Here is a 22,703-nt window from a genome sequence, read left to right on the forward strand (position 1 = left end):
AATATCCACCCAGGTTAAAAAAAAGTATCTCACTTGCTCAAAATATCAGCTTGCATGCAGAATTTTGGCACAAAAATAACACCAACCTCCTGTGTTCCCCCTCACTCTGGAGGAACAGAACCAGGCCTGAGTTTTGACATGCTGTGGTAACGGAGAATAAAAAAAAACTATCAAGTGCTACTCTCTGGTTTTAAACCGAGCTGCTCTGAGGTAGATTTTCCTCTGAGGACTCTGAGGTGGACAAACAATAGTAAACACATTTAGTCGTCTTCAAAATTTAAGCTATAAAATAAATGGCTGCCTCAGCAGCTGAGGATACATTTGATCATCCCTTAAAAATGCATCATAAGGTATCTCAGTAAAAAGCATGTTAAATATATTTAAGAGCTGGGGCACTTGTGAGGAGTGTGATGTATAGTGCTGTCGGTGAAGAGAGCTCAATAGGTTTGGATAGGTTTTTATTTTGTATGAATATTTGTGTGTGTGTGTGTGTGCGTTTGCGTGTGTGTATGTGTTTTGGTGAAGGCTTGTATGTTCAAATCCCACCTCAGTTGAAATTTTGTGAGGAGTTTGTTGTGATCTCCCTGTGTCTGTGTGGGTTTCCTCCTAGAGTCCAAAACACACATTGGTAGGTGGATTGGTTATTCAAAAGTGTCCGTAGGTGTGAGTGACTGGCGATAAGTTCAGTATTTTTTCTGACATTGGGGTGGATGTAGAGGTTACAGTAAATGAATGACTGGATGAGTTATTATAACTACTTAAATATAGTGCTATATTAATTTATACATACACCAATATAGGGTGGCACGGTGACGCAGCAGGTAGTGTCGCAGTCACACAGCTCCAGGGGTCTGGAGGTTGTGGGTTCGATTCCCGCTCCGGGTGACTGTCTGTGGGGAGGTGGTGTGTTCTCCCCTGTGTCTGTGTGGGTTTCCTCCGGGTGCTCTAGTTTCCTCCCACAGTCCAAAAACACACGTTGGTAGGTGGATTGGCGACTCAAAAGTGTCCATAGGTGTGTGTGTGTGTGTGTGTGAGTGAATGTGTGTGTGTTGCCCTGTGAAGGACTGGCGCCCCCTCCAGGGTGTATTCCCGCCTTGCGCCCAATGATTCCAGGTAGGCTCTGGACTCACCGCAACCCCGAATTGGATAAGCGCTTACAGATAATGAGTGAATGAAAATGGATACACCAACATATTTTAGTTTGCACACTTTGCTCCAGTATGATATATTCAAAGGAATATAGGAAAACATAAGCATATACACTGTTATTATATACAAGCCCCATATAATTAGATCAAATCAATTTTATGATACATTACATTTTCGATTCTCTAGATGTAGTAATAATACAATAATAAAATGATAGGAGAATGGCTGTATCCTCAGTCCACCAGGTTGGGAAAGGAGATATTAAGGAGAAAGGACTTTTTGGAATGGATTCAGGAAAGCTGGGAGTGAAGGGTGTGGTATGCAGCTCTCAGATGGGCTGCTTTGTGCCTGATGCTTATATGAAAGGGAAAGAGGATTAACTGTGTTATGACATTAAAGTTGAAATATGTTTAGCATTTGCGTCTGCTGTGGAGGATATCCTCTTTAATCAGACTAGGGATGAGTAAAGGTGATGGGCGAGGTTTGAAGTGTTGAGAGGTTTACACTAGGGTGCTGTGCCTGGAGGCAAGAGACCGTTCTTCTCTTTCTTACCTTCAGAGGAGGGAGCACTGTTCCAGCACTTTCTCTCTAGGTGTCCACTTTGATATTAATAACTAGTCCAATACCAGACCTGTGTTAAAGCACGTATACAGAAAAAGATATAGATATCAGTTTCACACAGAGGGTAATTCACTGTTTTCTGGTGGTGGAGGTGATGGACAGATGCCAGAATGATTTTTTATTTATTTCTAACTTATATTGACAGTGCCTTGAACACATTCCTATTTACTGCTCTATTGCTGAAGAGTTGTAGCATGTAGGCCTACAGGAGGATCATGCATAAACCTACACACCAGAACAGCTGTCAGTTTTGTTTTTAGAGCCTCAAAGTTTTTGAATATTTTGAAGAAATCGGCAGTTTTCAACAGATGGCTTCTAAGACTTGTGTCTTTATAAAATATAAATGTCTAATTATATTTGGCCTTTTTATACATTTAAATCAGGGTGGAGCACTCATTCAACATATGCCATAGCCATAGCTACAACAACAACAACAACAACAATAATAATAATAGGCGGCACGGTGGCGCAGCAGGTAGTGTCGCAGTCACACAGCTCCAGGGACCTGGAGGTTTTGGATTCGATTCCCGCTCCGGGTGACTGTCTGTGAGGAGTGTGGTGTGTTCTCCCTGTGTCCGCGTGGGTTTCCTCCGGGTGCTCCGGTTTCCTCCCACAGTCCAAAAACACACGTTAGTAGGTGTATTGGCGACTCAAAAGTGTCCGTGAATGTGTGTGTGTGTGTTGCCCTGTGAAGGACTGGCGCCCCCTGCCAGGATGTATTCCCGCCTTGCGCCCAATGATCCCAGGTAGGCTCTGGACCCACCGTGACCCTGAACTGGATAAGGGGTTACAGATAATGAATGAATAATAATAATAATACAATTATATTTATAGAACACTTTTTTTCTGGGCCCTGTCCTCAAATGAGCCATCTGAAGTGACAGTGACAATAAACTCTCCCTCAGAGCACAAGGAAGAAACCTTGAGAGGAACAAAAAGTCAAAAGGGAGACAGCAAAGCCAAAGAAGAGCTGTAAGTATACAGTAAAAGAGCAGTACATAAAAAAAGAGTTACAGTGAGTGCACATTAGTCAATAACATTACATTATGACTGTGTTAAGAGCCAGGTTAAGACATTAAAGTGAGGCAGGTTGAAGATAAGCCTCTGGACCCCCCATTTTTTTAGGCTTGTTATGGAGGTTGGATGAGGTGTGTAAGTGGTGCTTTATGTTCAAAGCTGGTTGAAATTGGGTCAAACAGGGACACTCCAACCCAGACAGTCTTTCTCTACAGTGTCAGTATGGTGGTTGGCCACAGAAACATACAGATAGTTAGTTCAGATATTTGTTTTCAGGCACCATAGTGTGAGTTGTAATTCCAACAGTCCTTATTATATCAGGGTCTCGAAAAAGGTTGAGACAGATAGGTAGCTTTGAGATATTAGCCCCCCTCTGCTTAACACGCCTGCATGTGAGAAACAGGACAGTGCCTCAGTAATAATAATATTAACAATCCTTTCAAATAAGTACATTATTTTTAACAAGAACCAGTATTGTGTGTGTGTGTGTGTGTGTGTGTGTGTGTTTGGGGGGTTGGGGGGGTTGTTAATGTGTGGCCACTACTGAATAGGGTCAATAGACGTGTTTATGCATCATTAGATTTTCTAATGCCTGTATTTACTTACACATTGGCCTTTGAATGTACACTTCTTCTAGCTTTAAAGAACTCTTTCTTTTTTTTATTCATTATTATTATTATTATTATTATTATTATTAAAGAAAATAAAGCTGTTGAGTTCGAGGAGTGATGTATACCAACTAATCTGAATTTTTTAAATCCACACCATCCTTAAAATTTTCCCCCTCAGTTTCTTTAACAGCTTCTTTAACCTCGGGGCTTAAATTATTTAAAAGGATGTCCTTTCTTTTCACCTTTGTAGCACATGACCATGTATATTCTGTCTGGCTGTTCGCTGATAAATAGGGCTATATTTTTTGTAACTAATGGTTTTGCATCTGTGGCCAAACCTCAGTACACATGCAGCTCCACCCCCCAAACCAGAGCCCCTTAAAATTTATCTAGTCTCAGACACCAGTGTATTCATCAAAATGTAAAGCATTGCACCCCCCAGATATATTACGATACAGCCACAGTCCCCACTGTAAATCAAGCTCACAATGGCCTTGACATCTATATAATACTTGTAAAGTTCAGGATTTCTCTTTAGTGTATGTGGGTGTGTATGGGACTGTGCTCCATGTGAGGCTGGGCTCGTTCTATAAAGCCATTCCATATAACTTTGAACAATTCCCCCTGCAGCCTATAAACTCAAGAACGTTTCTCTGCTGAGAGCTGCTGTGATTGGTCATCAGCTAACACAGGTTTTACAGACAATAGCAGTGTGACACTTTGGAAACTGGATGTGCTAATAATAACTGTTAGGGGACTTTAGTGAATACCTGAAGCCTTTATTAACTGATACCATTGGTTTGCAGCCAAGGAACCCACATTTTGAACGAGATTATATTTTTTTTAACTCCATGGGACACTCTGCTCACAGGAGGAATTATAACTAAAACACACACACACTGTCAAAAATCAATAATCATGCAGGGGTACTATATAATATAATGTCATTTTCTGCTGAATTTTAAACTTTACAGGCTGTTAGAAAAGTGAGGAATAGAGAAAAATTGCACTATTATTTTGAATATATTATTATTTTCTAGGTTACTTGGAGTATTAGAATGCATGTCTTTGCTCTGTATGCTGTAGACTGTTCAGATCTGGTTAAATTTCTAAAGCTTGCGGATCTAAAATGGAGCTTTAGAGAGGTTAGTCTACAGTATTCAGAATGAACAGATGCATAGTAATGTGTTTTAAAGAGCTATGAATGCAGATATTAATCACTGCTAAAAGTTTTATTGTTCATTTGTCTTAGCAGCTCGGCTTCCTCAAAAGTTTTTATCAGCAAGAAAAACCTTGAAAATTTTTTTTTTTACATTTCTGGCAGGTACTTGCTTTTTTGTTTTCAAGTCATTTTTAAGTGTCTTCACTGTCCTCGCACAAGGACATCACGTTTTTCACAACTACTGTTCAAGGATTTTTTTTTACTTGACAGAGCTAGCAGGTGCTACCAGATATAAATAGAGAGAAATAAAACGCACTGCATGTAAGTACAAGTAAATGCACTAAACAGCAAGGCTTGAGTCTCAGTTACAACATGTTCGGTGTGTATTTTTATAAATTATTTTTTTGTGCATAAAAAAATACTTCCAGTGTAAGAAACATTATCTCCAATAGGCTTCAACGGGACATAAAATGAGATAGTAAAGTTTATGTAGGAAGCTCGCTTTCACTGATATTCTAACAGGCAATATTCTTCAGCTATTGTGCTATTAGATCTATTTTAATGCCAGGTAGGGAATAGAATGCATGTGCTTTTAAGACTCTGGGGCTGTTTTACTGTTTTGGGGATCTTTGAGTTTGGTTTTATACAGTACGGTGCAAATGTCTTATCACCTAGGATTGTTTTTATTTAAAATAATTTAACTTTTCAATGGGTGTTGTGATTGTATGAAATTCAATGTAATTGCAATGCATACAAAAACATAAATACAGTAAACGTAAAAGGGTTTTTTAGTACTAGATGTGTTGTGAGCAAGTGAAGTACATACCTTGATGGTATGGATTTGTTAAATCAACAGCACACTTGATTTAACATAGTGAAGTATTTATTAATCAGTAAATCTAGGTATTGTATTATAAACTAAAAATAATACTGGACTTGCACAAGGAGAGATTTGGAAATAAACAGATGATCACTACATATATGAATAATGATGTTTGTTTAAATTCTTGTAGTAGGGTTTTACTTGTTTTAGTTTTTTCCTAATAAACTCTTACTATGCAGAAAAATAGTTTTTAAAATCTCATCTTCTCAGGTGCTTAAAACTTTTACACACTATTGTATTATACTTTCTACTTTCTTTACTTTTATTTATTTTAGTGTTGCTATCAGTGTGTGAAGAGTGGGAAAAGAGGATTGCAATGACAATCCAACACAATGGGCAGCACTTCGAACACTTTTTATAAGTGGTCAGAAACTTGTAAATAACTCACGAAAGAATAAAGATACGTTAAAACCTTGTGAAATTCCCAATAAGTTTGATGTGTCACATGACTCTCTTCCCATTGAAAAAACTAAAGTTGGATTCAAAATGGCCAACTTCAAAATGGTTGCCATGGTCACCACCCATCTTGAAAAGTTTCCCTCCTCCCACATACTAATGTGCCACAAACAGGAAGTTAATATCACCAACCATTCCCATTTTATTAAGGTGTATCCAAATAAATGGCCCACCCTATATTGACATTTCTCCATTACTCCTACATGCTGCTTACTTGCATTGTATCATGTTTTAAGTCTTTTTACATAGTGCCACTGAAAAAAAGTAATGTTATGTATTGGTATTTACAGTGTTAAACTGAAGAGGAAATATAACTTACTTGCATCATGTTGCTGGAATCTTAATTACTCACAGTTATCTCTTGGTCAATATAATGATTACCTCTAATCTCTTCTAAGGGCTGGTGAACGGGCCGGAGAACAGGCTTATCTCAGACAGTTCAGCATGAGCACTTTCTCTCAGTTTTCAGTGTCCGCTGCAGTCTTGACTATGCAGGAGAGTATGTAACACTTTACATTCTCTCCTCCATATTCACTTTGCACTGTGGAATGTCTGTGGATATACGAGGTGGAGTGTAATATTCATGCCAGGAGTGTTGGCCTTATAGCAGAAAGACACAAATCCGTTCATTTTGAGCTCAGTAAAGATGGCCACGTGCTGTAGTTTCACAGTGGAATTAAGTGGTGGATTACAATTGAGTGGAGAGATTATGATTAGTAACCTCAACCGTAAATACCAGAAAAGGGCGGACAGACGGCAGTAAATCCTACTTCATCTTAAAGACTGTCGTAGGCGCATAATGGCAGAATTTGGGACTCTCACAAAGCAAAGTCAAGGCAAGAACAGGTAACCCTCCAGTACTTAGCCCAGATTTTCAGGTTCTCAGTGACAAAAAAGGCAGATGCCACAATACTACTCTTTCTGTTTTGTGTACTGATTGAATACTTGATTAAAGATCAAAAAAGCTAAAAAAGGTCCTGTAGACTTAACCTACAGATTACAGTCAATAATGAAAACAAAAGGATCTAGCAATGTTAACACTCATTAGCTATTAGAAGTCATTTCTCTTGAAAAAGATCACATGAAATATGTTCTAATGAATCTCATAGTGTTGGAGGGTTACTTTTAAAATGTATGTTGTTCATTCCTTCATTATCTGTAACCACTTATCCAATTCAGGGTCACAGTGGGTCCAGAGCCTACCTGGAATCATTGGGCGCAAGGCAGGGAATACATCCTGGAGGGGGCGCCAGTCCTTCACAGGGCAACACAGACACACACACCTACGGATACTTTGAGTCACCAATCCACCTACCAACGTGTGTTTTTGGACTGTGGGAGGAAACCGGAGCACCCGGAGGAAACCCACACGGACACGGGGAGAACACACCAACTTCTCACAGACAGTCACCCGGAGCGGGAATCGAACCCACAACCTCCAGGTCCCTGGAGCTGTGTGACTGCGACACTACCTGCTGCGCCACCGTGTCGCCCTATGTATGTTGTTACAGAATATCAGAGTATCAGTTACATTACTCAATATGAGTTACGTATTCAGAATACTTGGAGTACTTCAAAATTTTCTTACATTTTAAAGTAATGTGAATGCAGGAATTATACTCTGCTTACACCATTCAAGGTGGATCCAAGGGCTGAAATAAAACTGTTACATAATTTAAGGTGGAAGAGAGCTGGGAATTTGGAATTCATTCATTTTCTAAACTAAAATTGCTGTAACTAATTCATCACATATGAGCAATCATTGTCAAACAACCACACTAAACAGTGTGTTTACAAAAGCGTAGCCTACATTTTTAGTAGCCAAATCAAAAATAAAAATAAAAAAAACATTTGTATTTCAAGATGTTGCCTTGGAACAGCTTTTCTCTTTTTTTGCCTAAATGTGATTTAAATGCTGTTTTTAATCTGTGAAATGAAAGTAGCTTGACAAGTAATCAACTGTGTAAATAAAACAATGAGTCAGACTATGACCCCTGAAGTGGAAGATGAGGAGGAAGAGGGTGTGATTTCTCACTAGAAGCACCATGCCTAGAAGCACACTAGATTGTATTTATTCATTAGTCCAATCTGCAACACAGCAGTTTTTCTCATATTAGCTTGAAAATATTTAAAACATGTTAATGCATTTTTAAGTATTGTGCATGTCAGTGAGGTCACATTTATTTCCTTAATCTACTAGAAGCCAGGACTAGTTTTTGCAATACTAGTAATTTGGCACACACTTAGTTGATATACAGTGTGTTTGTGTCTTTTATTAAGTCACCCATTTCTTAACTCACCCTCACCATTGTTCAGCTCGTGATTAGGCTGTCAGCCGTTAGAAAGGACACTAATACACTTTCTGCACAGGAATCCTCATTAGGACCTGATTTATAACATCTGGACTAAGGTAACTCAGTATTGGCAAGTTTCCAGATACATTTCAGTAATTGTAATGAAGATGAGAGTACCAGAGGACAGTATGTGTAAAGACTGAATGACTGGAATGACTCTCAATCCTACTTTGAACAGGCGCAGTGAAGCTCAGCCAGCAAGAGCAAGTACAGAAATGATAAGGTTTTTAAAAAGGTTATAGTTCTTAAAAATGATCTACATTGATTTTTCTTGTCCCATTTAGTGTGGCAACACTGCTAATAGCTTTCCATTAAGTGAACCTAGCCCTGTCTGGATGTTGTTTTCTGCCACCAGAACATAAGCAGTAAAGCGACATTTTTCTTCCAATTAATGTTTTAATAGTCATTTCCAGTGGATTATTTATTTATTTATTTGTTTTTTTTTTTGTTTTTTTTGTGAGATCCAGACTGATTTTGTGACTCTTAATTGCTCTGACTTTATAAAGTGCCTCACTGGTCTAATGTGTTTCATAAGCCTTTTAATTTTATACATAGTGTAAAGAAAATAAGTGAAATTAATAAAAGAAATAAAGAGGATATTGCAGTACGGGACCACCCAAAACAGCTGATAGAGCTAAAGTTGTAATTTTGGGTTTCTGTCCTGTCGTCGTGAAAAACTCAACACTACGGGTTTGAAATGCTGTGTATATGTCACAAAACAAACAAACAAAAAATACAGAGAAAAGAAAACTGGCAAAAAATGATTAAAAATATATTTCAAATCAAAGAAACATTCTAATGTTGTTCTCAGAGTGCCACTCCAGAGCCCAGGCACTTAATATAAAGTATATTTATATAATATAAATATAAAGTTATAGGACTAAACTTTGTAAGCAAAGCTTACAGCATGTCTCAGAATTTCTTTGTTTCTTTATTTTCCCATAGTTGTTGAGACTTTGATATAATTGTCTGAAGATTTTTATATTATTATTATTTTTATTATTTATTTATTTTTGCACTTCTTGCTTTTTTCAGGCAATAATAATAATAATAATAATAATAATAATTTGGAAGAAGAAGAATATCTAATAGACATTTTGTGAGGAAATTCAGAATTTTTTTGGTCTCTGCTCATGAGCACCTGGTCAGAACATCATACCACCTACTTACTTACTTACAGTGTAAAAAGTTTCTTTTTGCACTGCAGTGAAGTAAATGAAACAAATAAACAACAATAGGACTGTTTTTGGAAACCCAAACAAAGAAATTGTCTCATCCAACCAACTGCCAACTTACAGAAAGAAAGTTAACAACAGGTTTATTTGAAATGAAAGTTATTTGAATGAATCACCTTTGGTTTCCTTAAGAATCTTTCATCAGAATGTGCTTTAAAGATGCATCCACTGAATATTTATAGGTATTCTTTGACATCACTCCAGAAAAGCCTTTCTGACACATTTCTAAGAGTGCAATTATTGTTGTTTGTTTGCTTGTTTGTTTAGATTGGTTTGCAGTGCATGCAAGCAAATGCGATTGTGTCACATCTCGCCTTGCTACATCTATTTCCACAACCCTCCAATCCCATTTTCATTGCTATTTTCTTTGCTCTGTATTGACCTGGCTCTGCTGTGACTGAGAGAGAGAAAAGAGAGTGGAAGTCCAATCCATTCAGTTCCAGTCACTACATCGTTCATTCTCTAACCGTGTCTACCCACTCACTTCAGCAGCGCTGCTTGAAGCCATCTCCCATTCACTTCACTGCTGCAGCATTTGCTTTGCAACTGAACAGTTCTTTACTTAAACATGTTACTGATCTCAAGTTTTCATTAGTATTTCATTTTTACTGGCTTTCTAATTGTAGTTAGATCCGTTATAAGGTCGTAATCACAAACGAATATTTCTACTCTTACTCAAAAGAGTAAACCTTTGTAGTGACCCAGTACCGTCGGTTAGGGTGGGATGTGATGTAGTGAAATCATGAACACCAGAAGGTTATAAATAAAGTTAAACTAAGTGTGAACGCACACACTGCACAATAAAAGTGACAGAAAGGCTGGCTATGGGAGCGAACCACATGGAAAAACTGGAAGCAACTTGGAACAGTGCAGTGTGCCTAAACAAGTTTTGTCCTGCACAAGGTTATGCAAATGAGCTAAAATGCAGGGGAGTGAGTGACAGTCAGAAAGGAGGTCCTCAAATCCTCTAGCATGGAGCTTAGATACTGTGAAGGTCTGTTCTGCTTCTTTTATAAGAGAAGGTAGAGAAAGCTCTTTCCTAATGTTTATTTCACTAAATGGAGACTGTGTTAAAAACTGGAAAAACGTAGCTGTGGTAAAAGAAAGCTTCTGATATTATAATGATAATGACCATGGTGATAACAGAAAAAAAAAAGTTAGCCTTGTGAAGAAAGAGCTTTGAAAAGCCTCAGTGTGAAAAGGATTTTTAACACACAAAAAATAAATCATGTGGTTTACTGAGACAGAGGCATGTCACCTGTCATGAGGGAATAAAATGCCACTTGTGCTCAGTGGGCAAGAAATTGTTCAAGAAATGTAATATTATTTTATTTTTCATTTGATGTCTATTTTAAAACTACTGTGGCTGAGCTTTTTTCCATATTAACATCTGTTTATTTAATTATATAGTTTGCACAAGCGTGCAAAACATTCAGACCACCTTGCCTCCTCTGCAGTAGACATGACCCTGAAAGAAGAGACCAAAGAGGTGGGAAAATTGTCGAGTGATTTTATCGCTTGCAGAGTAAACACACAGTAAATGAGAGTATTCTTATTGCATCAAGATCAGTGGCCACTAGAAGTGCATAAAGCATAACAGTGAAAAGAAGAGAGAATCATAGAATAGGACTGAAATAGAATTGTTCAGTGGACACTCTTAAACAGAGTGTCTTTGACTCAGATACACAATGTTTTATGTGTTTTTTTTTTTGGCTTTGTGTTTGCTTTCTTCAAGCAAATGAAGTTCAGGACTCTAAAGGATGTACAGGGGTTGGACAATGAAACTGAAACACCTGGTTTTAGACCACAATAATTTATTAGTATGGTGTAGGGCCTCCTTTTGCGGCCAATACAGCGTCAATTCGTCTTGGGAATGACATATACAAGTCCTGCACAGTGGTCAGAGGGATTTTAAGCCATTTTTCTTGCAGGATAGTGGCCAGGTCTCTACGTGATGCTGGTGGAGGAAAACGTTTCCTGACTCGCTCCTCCAAAACACCCCAAAGTGGCTCAGTAATATTTAGATCTGGTGACTGTGCAGGCCATGGGAGATGTTCAACTTCACTTTCATGTTCATCAAACCAATCTTTCACCAGTCTTGCTGTGTGTATTGGTGCATTGTCGTCCTGATACACGGCACCGCCTTCAGGACACAATGTTTGAACCATTGGATGGACATGGTCTTACTGGTGCAATGTGCAATTAATGAAGATTGGCCACAAGGCTGGTCCAATTTAGCCATGAAACCTCCCACACTAAAATGACAGGTGTTTCAGTTTCATTGTCTAACCCCTGTAGAGGATGGGGAGAACACAGGAACAAATGAAAAATAAAATGTATTTACCTTAACGTAATGATATTACCGAAGAATATTAACCACTCAATGTTGAGGTAAACCTATCTTCCTGTTCCTCCTGTCACCATTTTGTGATTTCTAGTCTATACTAGGGTACTGTGCTAGGTTCCTGTACACTTGTATCAGGAAATAAAAATGCAAACAGTAAGGTGGACTCTTATATCATTCACTTGGTGCTTTTCTAGAAGTTGAAAGTAGAGTGCATTTCCCTGTAAGCAGCTTGACCACTTCAAGTAAAATATAATTTCTTTTTTCTTCTTTTAAATAAGTGAATATGCTCAGCCGAAACAACACCACAAGGCTGGAGAGAAAATAGGAGACACCATATGTGCAAAAATAATGAACAAATTACGTCTTTTGTCCCATGGTACAAGCGTTAATATGTTTCTACTGGATCGACATGGGTAGTAACAGGTATTTAATTCTAATTTTGCACTTTCCCATTATCGCCATCCTGCTGTTTCTCATTTTGTTGTCTGCACTGGTTACCTCAGAGATGTCCTCATCTGGTTTTCATCCATTTTATTTTATTCATGGTCATTTTCTCATTTGTTGAATTCTCTCCCTTTTGCTTTGATGGCCACTTCCCTTTTTTGTCATTGGAGTTTGAAGCAGATTTTATTGGCTGACTCAAAGTAAAGCGAGTGAATACAATCAAGGTTGAGGTGAGCGCTTGTCGGATTTGAAATTTATTGCATGTTCATGTCGTCTTTGTCGTCTTCATCAGTCAGTTTGATATCTCTTAGCTTTATTGGTTATTTATAATTATTAATATTACAACACAGGAAAAGCTCAGTGCACTTGGAGGAGAATGCTAACTATCCAGATCCAACACACCAGCCAGCAGATGCCAGCACAGGTTAGTGCTGTGTTTGTGTGGTGAGGGCAATGAGGAGCCATCCCTTCCACCCACGGGGTGATGCTTACTGTCCTTAACGTGGCTACGGCACCACTGCAGGTCCAACAAGAGATTTCCTAAAGATAGGGCCAAAGCTAAAACAACTGCACTACCAGAGAGCCCCTATGATCTGAAGATTAATTGTACTGATGAATGTGGGCTCACTATTTGGCAAAGAACAAGCCTTAGCTATGCTTTGTATTTTTGCTTTATATCTGAATCATATTTTAAAGCCTTTTTTATGAGCCTATTCAATATCATAGCATAATCAATGACCATTGAAGACACTCATTTTGGTCTTTTTGTCTGTCTTTGGTTCTGTCTGTGTCTGGTTCTTTCTGTCCTTTGTTTCTGGCTCAAAACCATCCCCAGTCCATCTGCACCTCCCTCTGTCTCGTGGAGTGATGGTAGCATTTTAGTCAGTCTAATGCTTGATGATGGTATTAGCTTTGATTTTCTCTGTTGATATCTTACAGAAGGTGGCACGCTGTAGTTTCTGTGTTAGTCTCAGGTGGTCCTCAGTGTGGGGGAGATTGGTTGTGTGTCACTTAGAATCAAACTCTTACCTCAGTAATGAGAAATATACCTCTTTTATATAACTGTGTGTGTTCAATGCATTTCCACGCTGCTTTTTCATTTGCAACCATCCCACATGCACTGCCCTCATGCAGAGTGGCCGAGCTGATAGCATTACTGACGTTTGCAGAGAATGAGAACAGCAAACGCTGTGACTGTGACATGGAAGCTTTGACATACACACAGACAGACACACACACAGCCACACACATACAACATAAACATGTGTTGACACACACTGAAACACATAGCGTGTACACACACAATGATACATGCATACAAATATGCACAAAGACACACATACCACATATACATGTGTCAACACCAACACCACACCACAACCACAAAACACACACACACATGCAAACACAATGCACACTCATACACACACAATGACACATGCATACAGATATGCACAAAATATATACACACACACAATCAAAATTAAAGTGAAATGGAGGGATGTGCTCAGTTCTTCCTGAACGTCAAAGAGAAAGGAAACAATTAAAATTCATTACTTTAAGGTAAACATTGATTTTTTTCTTTCCTGTCTTTGCAGAAGAGGCTGAGTGAAGAAGAAGGAATCAGGAAAGGAGCTGTCTCTTTGGCTGCAGGTCCATTAGTGTGAACAGAAGGTAAATCAGAATTCTGTGTGTGTGTGTGTGTGTGTGTGTGTGTGTGTGTGCGCGCGAGTGTGTAAGGGGGTTGTAGGGGAGGAGGGAATACAATTTTATCGTCATTAATGGGTAGATTAGTGAGGATTTAGTTCTGCATAGACTGCCTGTGCCAGAGTGTGGTTAGGTTCTCCCTCTCTCACTCCCTCACTCTCTCTCTCTCAACCTGTATCTGCCTCCTCCTGGCTCTCCCTCTCCCTCCCTCCTGTCCTGTTGAGCTCAGGGGTGAAGTCAGGTGAATTGATGAGGTGTGCTGGAGCTGGATATATCTGCCTGCATTTGCTGCGTTTCAGTTTTTTTTTTTGTCACTGCTGCAAGGCAGTGTGATCTTTTATCACTCTCTCATCGCTCCTTCTCCCTAGGCACTGCTCTGTCACTCTCTCCATTTCTCCATCTCTCAGTCAGTAAGCAACATCTGCTCAGTCTCTGTCCAACTGCCAACCAGTCTCTGTTTGCTAGTCACAAATGTCTCTGATCTCACAATAATTATGATAATGATCATATTTATTTCTATGAAATCCATTTTTAATTACAACACCCTGACCTACTTGACCCAAGAAGATAAGTTAACTTTGGGAAAATGTACCATGACAGTTCAAAGGAGAGTTTTAATTTATTAACTTCATAATTATCAACTAATACATTAAAACAGCACACCAGAATATTGAGCAGTTTTATCACTGACAGCATAAAAATATTTATTTATGAATATCACATTTTTCCTCCACTATTATGAAGGTATATAAAGGGTAAGGTATGACTGTAAAGCTGGCTTGGAGTGGGGTGGGTCTGGGACGCCAGACTTCACTTTTGAGTGGAGGTATTGTGGACTTAATTCAGCGAAACACCAATAAGAGGAGGTGTCTGCCTGATGACACCTGAGAAGAGCTAGTGAAGCAGTGGCTAGTTTGGGGACTCATGAGCTGGGCTCAATGAGTAACCGTAGTTGTTAAGGATAACCGGTTGCTGATTGGATCATAAACGGCCACAGCAACCTTAGTGTTGAGGTGTTGGATTCAACAGAAATGTTATGGCTGCAGGTAGGAAGACAGTGGGGTGGGCCCTATGTGAAGCTCTAAAAAAACGTACAGTGGAACCTCTACTAACGAACACCTATACTAACGAACTTTCCAAGATACAAACCGGGCATTTGAAAAAAAATTTTGCCTCCACCAACGAACCATGACTCTAGAAACGAACCCGAGCCTCCGCCGAGCCGGCGGCTGGAAATGGCCACTGACCCCAATAGGCGAGTCTCCCAGCGCGCCCACACATTGAAATTCGTGCTAAGTTAAGCCGTATCTACGCTTTGTCTCCCCACATTCACCTGCCTACTCTCCGTTATTCCACCCACTCCCCACCTCCCGCCAGTGCCTGTGTTACTCCTCCAGCCAGTCGTCACGTCTTCAGAGTTGCGATATGTAACCACTTAAAACTTTATTATTTCTTTTTTATTACTGTTTCCACTCTATTTCTTTTTTATTTTTAGTAACGCTACATGTATTTTTTTTACTAATTTGAGAGTGTTGTAAACATATATCAGTGCAAAAAGGGTGACTTTCGGGGTGGGGGCTGGAACGCATTAATTGCTATTCCATTATTTAAAGTGGGGAAAATTGACTCGAGAAACGAACTTTTCCACTTACGAACCGGGTCACGGAACGGATCAAGTACGTAGGCAGAGGTTCCACCGTATTTTGAATCGTCACTACTTCAAATGTGAAATGTTCATATATGTGGACAGTTGGCATCTGTGGTCAAAATAAATAATAATAAATAATAAAATAATAATAAATGTTAAAAGAAGATCATGTTCATTCCAGAGTGTAATAACTAGGGCAGTGATGCACTGTTGCAACCAAACACCTTTTTTGTATAATGCAGTTGATTCCTCTGTTTCAAAACATTAGGTTTATGGCATTCTACAGTGACTTACGTTTTACAGAGAACGTGATTGGAGTCTTATCAAATGACATTCTTTATTTAAACCTATTTTATTTATTTATTGTTCCCTTTTCAATCATTAATCGACACCAATTCCACTCTGTTATCTAGGACTCCCCACTCACACACGGTTCCTCCAACCTAGGAGAGTGAAGGCCAGCATGTGCTAGGGTTAGGGTTACTTTTCTAACTGGTTCTAATGTAACACCACTGAATAGTTCAAGACACCGGAGGAGAACGTTGAACTACCCAGAACTGTCATGTCAGCCAACGCACTCCCATGTTTGCTAGCACTGGGCCTGTGTGGTGGGGAAGGAGAGGCATTCTATCCACTTAATGAGCGAAGCCAATTGTGCTCTCTAGGACTGCAGGCTTCGGACAGCTGAGGCATCTCCAGGGATCAAACCAGTGATTTTCCTATGATAGTGCAAACGCTTAGACAGCTGCCCTACTCAAGAGCCCCCCCCCCAAGGATTCTTTAAGATGTAGCATGGTAGTCCTGACCAAGCTTGGAATTCAACCCCAGTCTAAAATGTTGAGGGCAGCACTGTCACCAAGTACAATACTGAGAAAGTTTGACAGCGAACAATTAAAAACCGATGTAGTTAAATAGATGCCGTTAGATCAATGCATTTTTAAACCCTAATGCTCACACACTGATATAATTGTGTCATCCATATGTGCAGATGTTTGTTTTGTGGTTGAGGCAGATGTTCCATTATTTCTTAGTCGTAATAAGGTCAGTAAGAGCTCTTGAGTATAATGGCATGCTGTTCATTAAAGGCGAGCTGTGAGGAGGGGTTTAATTTCTCTGCAGGGCCCAGGTATTCTCTGGCTGTTCTTTTGAAGTGCTGTTTGAGGTGATTGTGCCTCTTGAGACTATTTTCTCTCTCTCTCTCTCTCTCTCTCTCTCTCTCTTTCTCTCTATCTTTCTCTCTCTCTGTCTCTCTCACTCTCTCTCTATGTCTCTCTCTCTTTCTCTCTCACTCTCTCTCTATGTCTCTCTCTCTCTCTCTCTCTCTCTCTCTCTCTCTCTCTCTCTCTTTCTTCCTCTCTCTCTCTCTCTCTATCTCTCTCTCTCTCTCTCTCTCTCTCTCTCTTTCTTCCTCTCTCCTGTTAGAAATGCCTACTGTTTTTTTTTATTACATAAATCCCTGAGCTAAGTATCTTGAGGAAGAATCCACTGCAGCCTATCTGCATGTTAATTGCATGGTGTTTGTCAAGTGGGCCTTGGCTCTTCGGAGGAAAGCAGAGATACTAAATAAATGATGCGCCTCAGGCCCGCTGCATGATCTTCTGGGAGGCTGTGTGTGCTGATATGAGATGGAGGTTTCTGAAAGCACAGCGAGCTCCACCCCCCCACTTTCCTGCACTGACTCTGCTACTGCTTCTTGCACTTCTTTTTCCTCATTTATGAAGTTTAATGGCATTTTCCTCATGTCCCATAATGTTTATGGTGTTGAAAGGCCTGTATGAGAGTTGAAGAGAATTCAGCAGTGTGGGAGTTCATAGTTTTAATGGGCGCATGTACTGCAGTGGGCAGAAAGATTAGAATTCTGCTACATCTTCTCCTAGGCTAGATTGCTTTTTTTCCTCATTATTTTTTTTCTTTAAATAACGGTCCATATTCTTCTTAACAAGAAAATGACCCATAAATTCAAATAGAATTAGTATAATTTTGCTCTTTATGGTTCTTTAAAGGTGTTCTGACTTCAATCTTTGGATTGCTCTCTCTCTCTCTCTCTCTCTCTCTCTCTCTCTCTCTCTCTCTCTCTCTCTCTCTCTCTCTCTCTTGTGTTTGTGTGTGTGTGTGTGTGAAACAAGATAACATTCCCCTAGGACCATAGTGCACAGTGTTACAGCAGTAAAAGGACAGCAAGAAAATACATTATGGCTAAGCTTAAACATCCCAGGTTCTAGAAACTGAGAAGGTGGTTGCAATAGCAGTTACTACACAGTACACAGGTCAGACTCTTGGTCACTCTTTTATCAGCAAACATCAGCAGGATGGCATGCCTGTCTTATATTCTTTCTCATGGTATTCTTTTGGTATTATTATTATCATTGAACTGTTATGTTCTAATGTGACTGTAGAGTGAAGCTATGGTTGATTGAATATGGAAGAGGATGGGGCAGAGGGGGCAGCGGCTGATGGAAGGGAACATGCTCTCTGGGAGGTGGGAGGATGGGGTGGGGGTTTGTGGGGGGACTGTGGAGGTGAGTAAAGGCATGCTAAGGAGAGAGCGGTTGATGTGGGGTGAAAAGGTCTGATGGAGTGAAGTAGATATCCAATCACTGCAAGCTGTCATTTTCAGTCTGCCACGAGTGACTGAGTGAAGTCAGGGCCTCTTAGCTCCAAAAGTCCATTTTAAATCACTCCGGTCCATTGGCTCTTTACCTCGCGTGAACTGTTACAGCTCCTCACGATGTCTCCCTCTCTCGCTCTCTCTTCCTCTTATTGCTCTACCTTCCCGCTGCCTATTCCTCTCTCCTCATGTCTCTTTCTCCCTCCCTCTCTTTTAACTCACCATTTCTCTGTCTCTGCACATTCCCATGGATCAACTAAGACAAACAGTGCTGGAATCAAAGACGCATAGACCCTGCCTAAACACTCTGGGTGCTATATGCTTTTAGCTCCATCTGTGATTTGTCACTTGAACAAACTCTGCAAATGCTTTCCCTTTTCCTCAAGTGGCTTTTGTGTTGACTCCATTTTAGTCTGTTTACATGTGGTGGCAAGACGTGTTACATGTTGCATAAGGCTGTTGTATGTGCTGTCTGAATAAATGAACGAGTGTGTTTGTGTGTGTGTGTTTGTGATTCAGGTGGTATATGTATGTTGCTTATAAAGTGTGTAGACTGCTCTTAAGGTCTCACAGCACGTCTTTATTCTCTTTAGGATATTAGTGGATGTGTGAATGTGTTCTGTTCACGTGTATCTTAGTGCTGTTGGAATCTACAGTGGATAAACAGGGATCTCATTTTTTTTAAAGACATTGACTATTCGAGGTTTTCTTTCTTTAAATTCTGTTACATTTATATGGAGTGCTTTTTAAACACATAAGTCTTTTTTGTTTGATTTCTTATCTGTGTTCTCTGGTAATTTACAAAGGTTCAGTGTTCAACCGTTTATGAACTGAAGAGAAGAGAAGAGAACAAAGATAATGAGCCATTATTATTAGGCATATTTTCTGAAACTCAGTGTGTGGACTAAATGAACACATGTAATGGCAGGTTTAGGTTGTGTAACCGCTTTTCCAGTTCAGGGTCGCAGGCGGTCCAGAGCCTACTTGGAATCATTGGGCGCAAGGCAGGAATACACCCTGGAGGGGGCACCAGTCCTTCACAGGGCAACACACACACACACACACACTCACACCTACGGACACGTTTGAGCCACCAATCCACCTACCAAAGTGTGTTTTTGGACTGTGGGAGGAAACCGGAGCACCCAGAGGAAACCCACGCAGACACGGGGAGAACACACCAACTCCTCACAGACAGGTCCCTGGAGCTGTGTGACACTACCTGCTGCGCCACCGTGCCACCCATTATGGTATCATTTATATTTTAAATACATAATATGAATATTAAAGGGAAATCTTAATAGTAAATCTGCATCTTAAAGACAGATTTATACTTCTGGCTACAAAAGAGCCCTACGCCATTACGAGTGTTTATACTTCGGTGTTGGTGTCTGCGTCGCTCTGCAATTACACCACCACATCACAAACTAGGGCTCAATCTCAGACATCTTCCTGTACTAGGGTTGGGTGGTATAATAATACCGTATACCGAGGTATTTAAAAATGTGGATGGTATCTCAAAACGAGGGCAGTATTTTTGACGTGTGTGTTGTGTCAAATTTCTGTGTCGGCTAAAATGATCATGTGCATTTAAGAGAGCCACAGGGAGGGGGCGCTGTGGGAGCTCGATGACTGTTGATGTAACGGTTTGAAAACGAGTGGAGAAAATTATAAGCCCAGTAGCCCACTGCAGCTGTAAGTTTAGCGAGAGAGGAAGAGGGAGGAAGAAAGCTGTAAACAGACATAATTCTCAGAAAATCCTTCACTTGACTTTGTGCTCACAGGTATGTGGTTTTATCTTCCAAATATGTGTATTTTGAGCCTCAGTTCGTTGAAAAATCTGCTGTGGTGTGTTAAACCACAAGTGCCCTGTGATTCTAAACAGTTACACTGTCTTATTTCGCTTATTTTCGAACTTTTCTGTTCCTCCAGCACCAGTTGCTGAAATTTTCTCTCCCAGAAACAGGTTTTTATCATCAACACGTGTGTCCGTGTGCACTGTTGGGCTGTGATTAGCTAAATTCACTCTGTGCTCACAGATATAAGGCTCAGCGCAGCCTGACAGAGCACCCCCTCCCCACGGTAATATCTTTACCGATATAATATTTTGAGACGGTATGATGGTATGAATAATGTGGATACCGCCCATCTCTATCCTCTACATTGTGTAGTAGAATTGCTTTTTTAAATCTTTCAAATGCACTATTTAGGGAGTTTAAATGAGGTGCCATACAAATATTCAATACAAAGTCGGCACCTTTTGCCCCGCGTGGTCCCACTTCTCGTTGTTATTTTTTCCCAGACACCTCCATATTTTTCCTTTGTTCACCATTTTTATTCCTCCCTGAAGCCCACACCATGTCTGAGGAAAAACCTCACTATGAACTTGCTGCTGTCTGCGTCTCTGTGTGGAGGAGAAGGGTTCATGTTCCTGTATTTCTTCGGTTCTGCATAAACAATCTCCGTCCAACTACTGACCAGTCACAGTCGCTGTGGTCTGCATCGACGCGACGTGCGGTTATATTTCTGGAGAGGTACGCGTCAGGCTAAATCATCGGGTTTATGCAGGAGTATAAATTGGGCTGAAGTCCTTTTGCTTAACCAATAAAAGCCTAAAGGAAACATTAACTGACATTCTCTCTCTCTCTCTCTCTAACACACATACACACACATACAAACCCTGGAGTTGTGTGATCATTTTGGAGGCCTGCGTGTGGAAAAAGTACATAATCCAGTATAGGTAACAATTTTAGAATATTTCATTTTTCCATAAAATCTTGTTTCCTGTCGTTATAACATTACAGCGGGTCTGAGGAGAGAAGTGGAAACTGACCAGTGCATTAATGTGTAGATTTACTCTGGAAAAGTTTTAGCACCAGGACAAAATAGATGGTTGTTTTCTTTAGTTACGATCAGCATTGCTCTTCTTATGTTCTCCTGTGCTTTTGATAGCTGTCATCTGTGATGAAGTTACAAACAGGCTTTCAGTGGCAGCAGATTTAACAAAGTACAGTGTTTACAGCAGTTACAGATTACAGAGACAAAGGACTAGTTCAGTGTAGTCTCCCTCACTGAGACACACGGGACGCCATAAGGAGTCCAGAGAGAGGGGATTGCAAACCCCAGCCTACAATTTGGTGAGACAGGGACACAAAAGGGAAGGTAATCACTGCTGTGAAGAAGCTGAAATGGTAAAAAAATAGTTGAAAGTGCACTTTAATCAGTATATTTAAAAAAAACATTTCAGTGGGTTTACCATCCAGATACGTACTGTGATTAACTGTGAATCAGTGACACTGTAATAACCCTAATCTACAGTTAGTCAGTAGGTTTTGAGTGTGTAATGGGGCATGCTGTCAGTGTGTTAATGACTGGGTAGGTGTGTGTTGCCCTACTGTGGACTTGCGACCTGTCCTGTGTGTGTTTATGTCCTATGCCTGGTGGTGCACAGCTGAGGTGCCCTGGAGCAAAGCTCCTAACCCCCAGTGCTCCTTGGGTACTGGGATGGTTGCCCCATGCACTGGGTGTTTTTGCTCACTGCCCCTGGGGCACTAGGGTGTGTGTGTTTGTGTATGTGTGTTCATCGCCATTTATGAGTGAAATGGAGAGGCACAATTTCATTGTACTGCTGTGCCATGACAAGAAAAGTGTGACAAAAACCATTTCATGCTCTTTGGAACCTTTTCAACCAAAGACAGCAAGTGATAAAGCTCTGTCAAAATCCTCAGTGTCGAATCCCACATGTGACCAGTGCTACAGCACAACAACAAGCAAGAGAGAGCAGCCTGGAATAATACAGAGATTATTAATTATGCAGTATCTTGTAGTGTGACATGCAGTAATCACAAAAGAACTGTTACCTAGGCTTATGATTTTTTTAGTTGTCTTTATAATGTTCCAGATATAAATGTGAAAAATGATATTATTGTAAAATAGGGCCATTTTAATTGAATAATAATGCAAAAAAAATTAAGAAAAAATATTTTTTAACAAAAACATATTTATTAAGAATATTCTGATATTTGTTTGTAAATACAACATGAATTAATTAAACCTTTTTTTATTGTAATATAAACAAATTGATGTATCGGCCTCTTAATAGAGATACCAGAGAAAACCTTTGTGATGTTCATTCTTATGCAAACAAACATGCAAGTAACTAAAATATGCATTATTGTGGTCAGCAAAAGTTACTGAGGAAATGTCCATATATTGTGCGATAAGTCAATAATATAATTATTGTGACAGGCCTACTGTCGCCACGCTTTGGTTCAGTTGTCTATTTAAGTACCAGAAATCAAACAAACTCCTACATCAAATGTAAGAGGCAATTGGCTGCTTCACACCGTGTAATTTGTAATTACACTGCAACGTTTAGATCCAGGTGTAGCAGCAGCAAATGTGGCTCAAATGCACTTTCACAATACTCAACAATCACGTCATCAAGTGCCAGGCCTGATG

The 22,703-nt window shown here is 39.9% G+C and overlaps 1 protein-coding gene across 5 annotated transcripts in view; it reads left to right on the forward strand.

Moving 5' to 3' along the window:
• The window catches only part of tspan9a (tetraspanin 9a), a 290,269-nt gene that overhangs the window by 132,277 nt on the left and 135,289 nt on the right, over positions 1 to 22,703 (forward strand). For all 5 annotated transcript variants that reach the window (XM_066684884.1, XM_066684887.1, XM_066684886.1 and 2 more), the window contains one exon: positions 13,878 to 13,953. The gene's annotated coding sequence lies outside the window, so the exon portion shown is untranslated. The remainder of the gene's footprint in view (positions 1 to 13,877; positions 13,954 to 22,703) is intronic.

Source organism: Hoplias malabaricus, chromosome 11 (genome assembly GCF_029633855.1).
Source record: "Hoplias malabaricus isolate fHopMal1 chromosome 11, fHopMal1.hap1, whole genome shotgun sequence".
In the NCBI taxonomy this organism is placed as follows: Eukaryota; Metazoa; Chordata; class Actinopteri; order Characiformes; family Erythrinidae; genus Hoplias; species Hoplias malabaricus.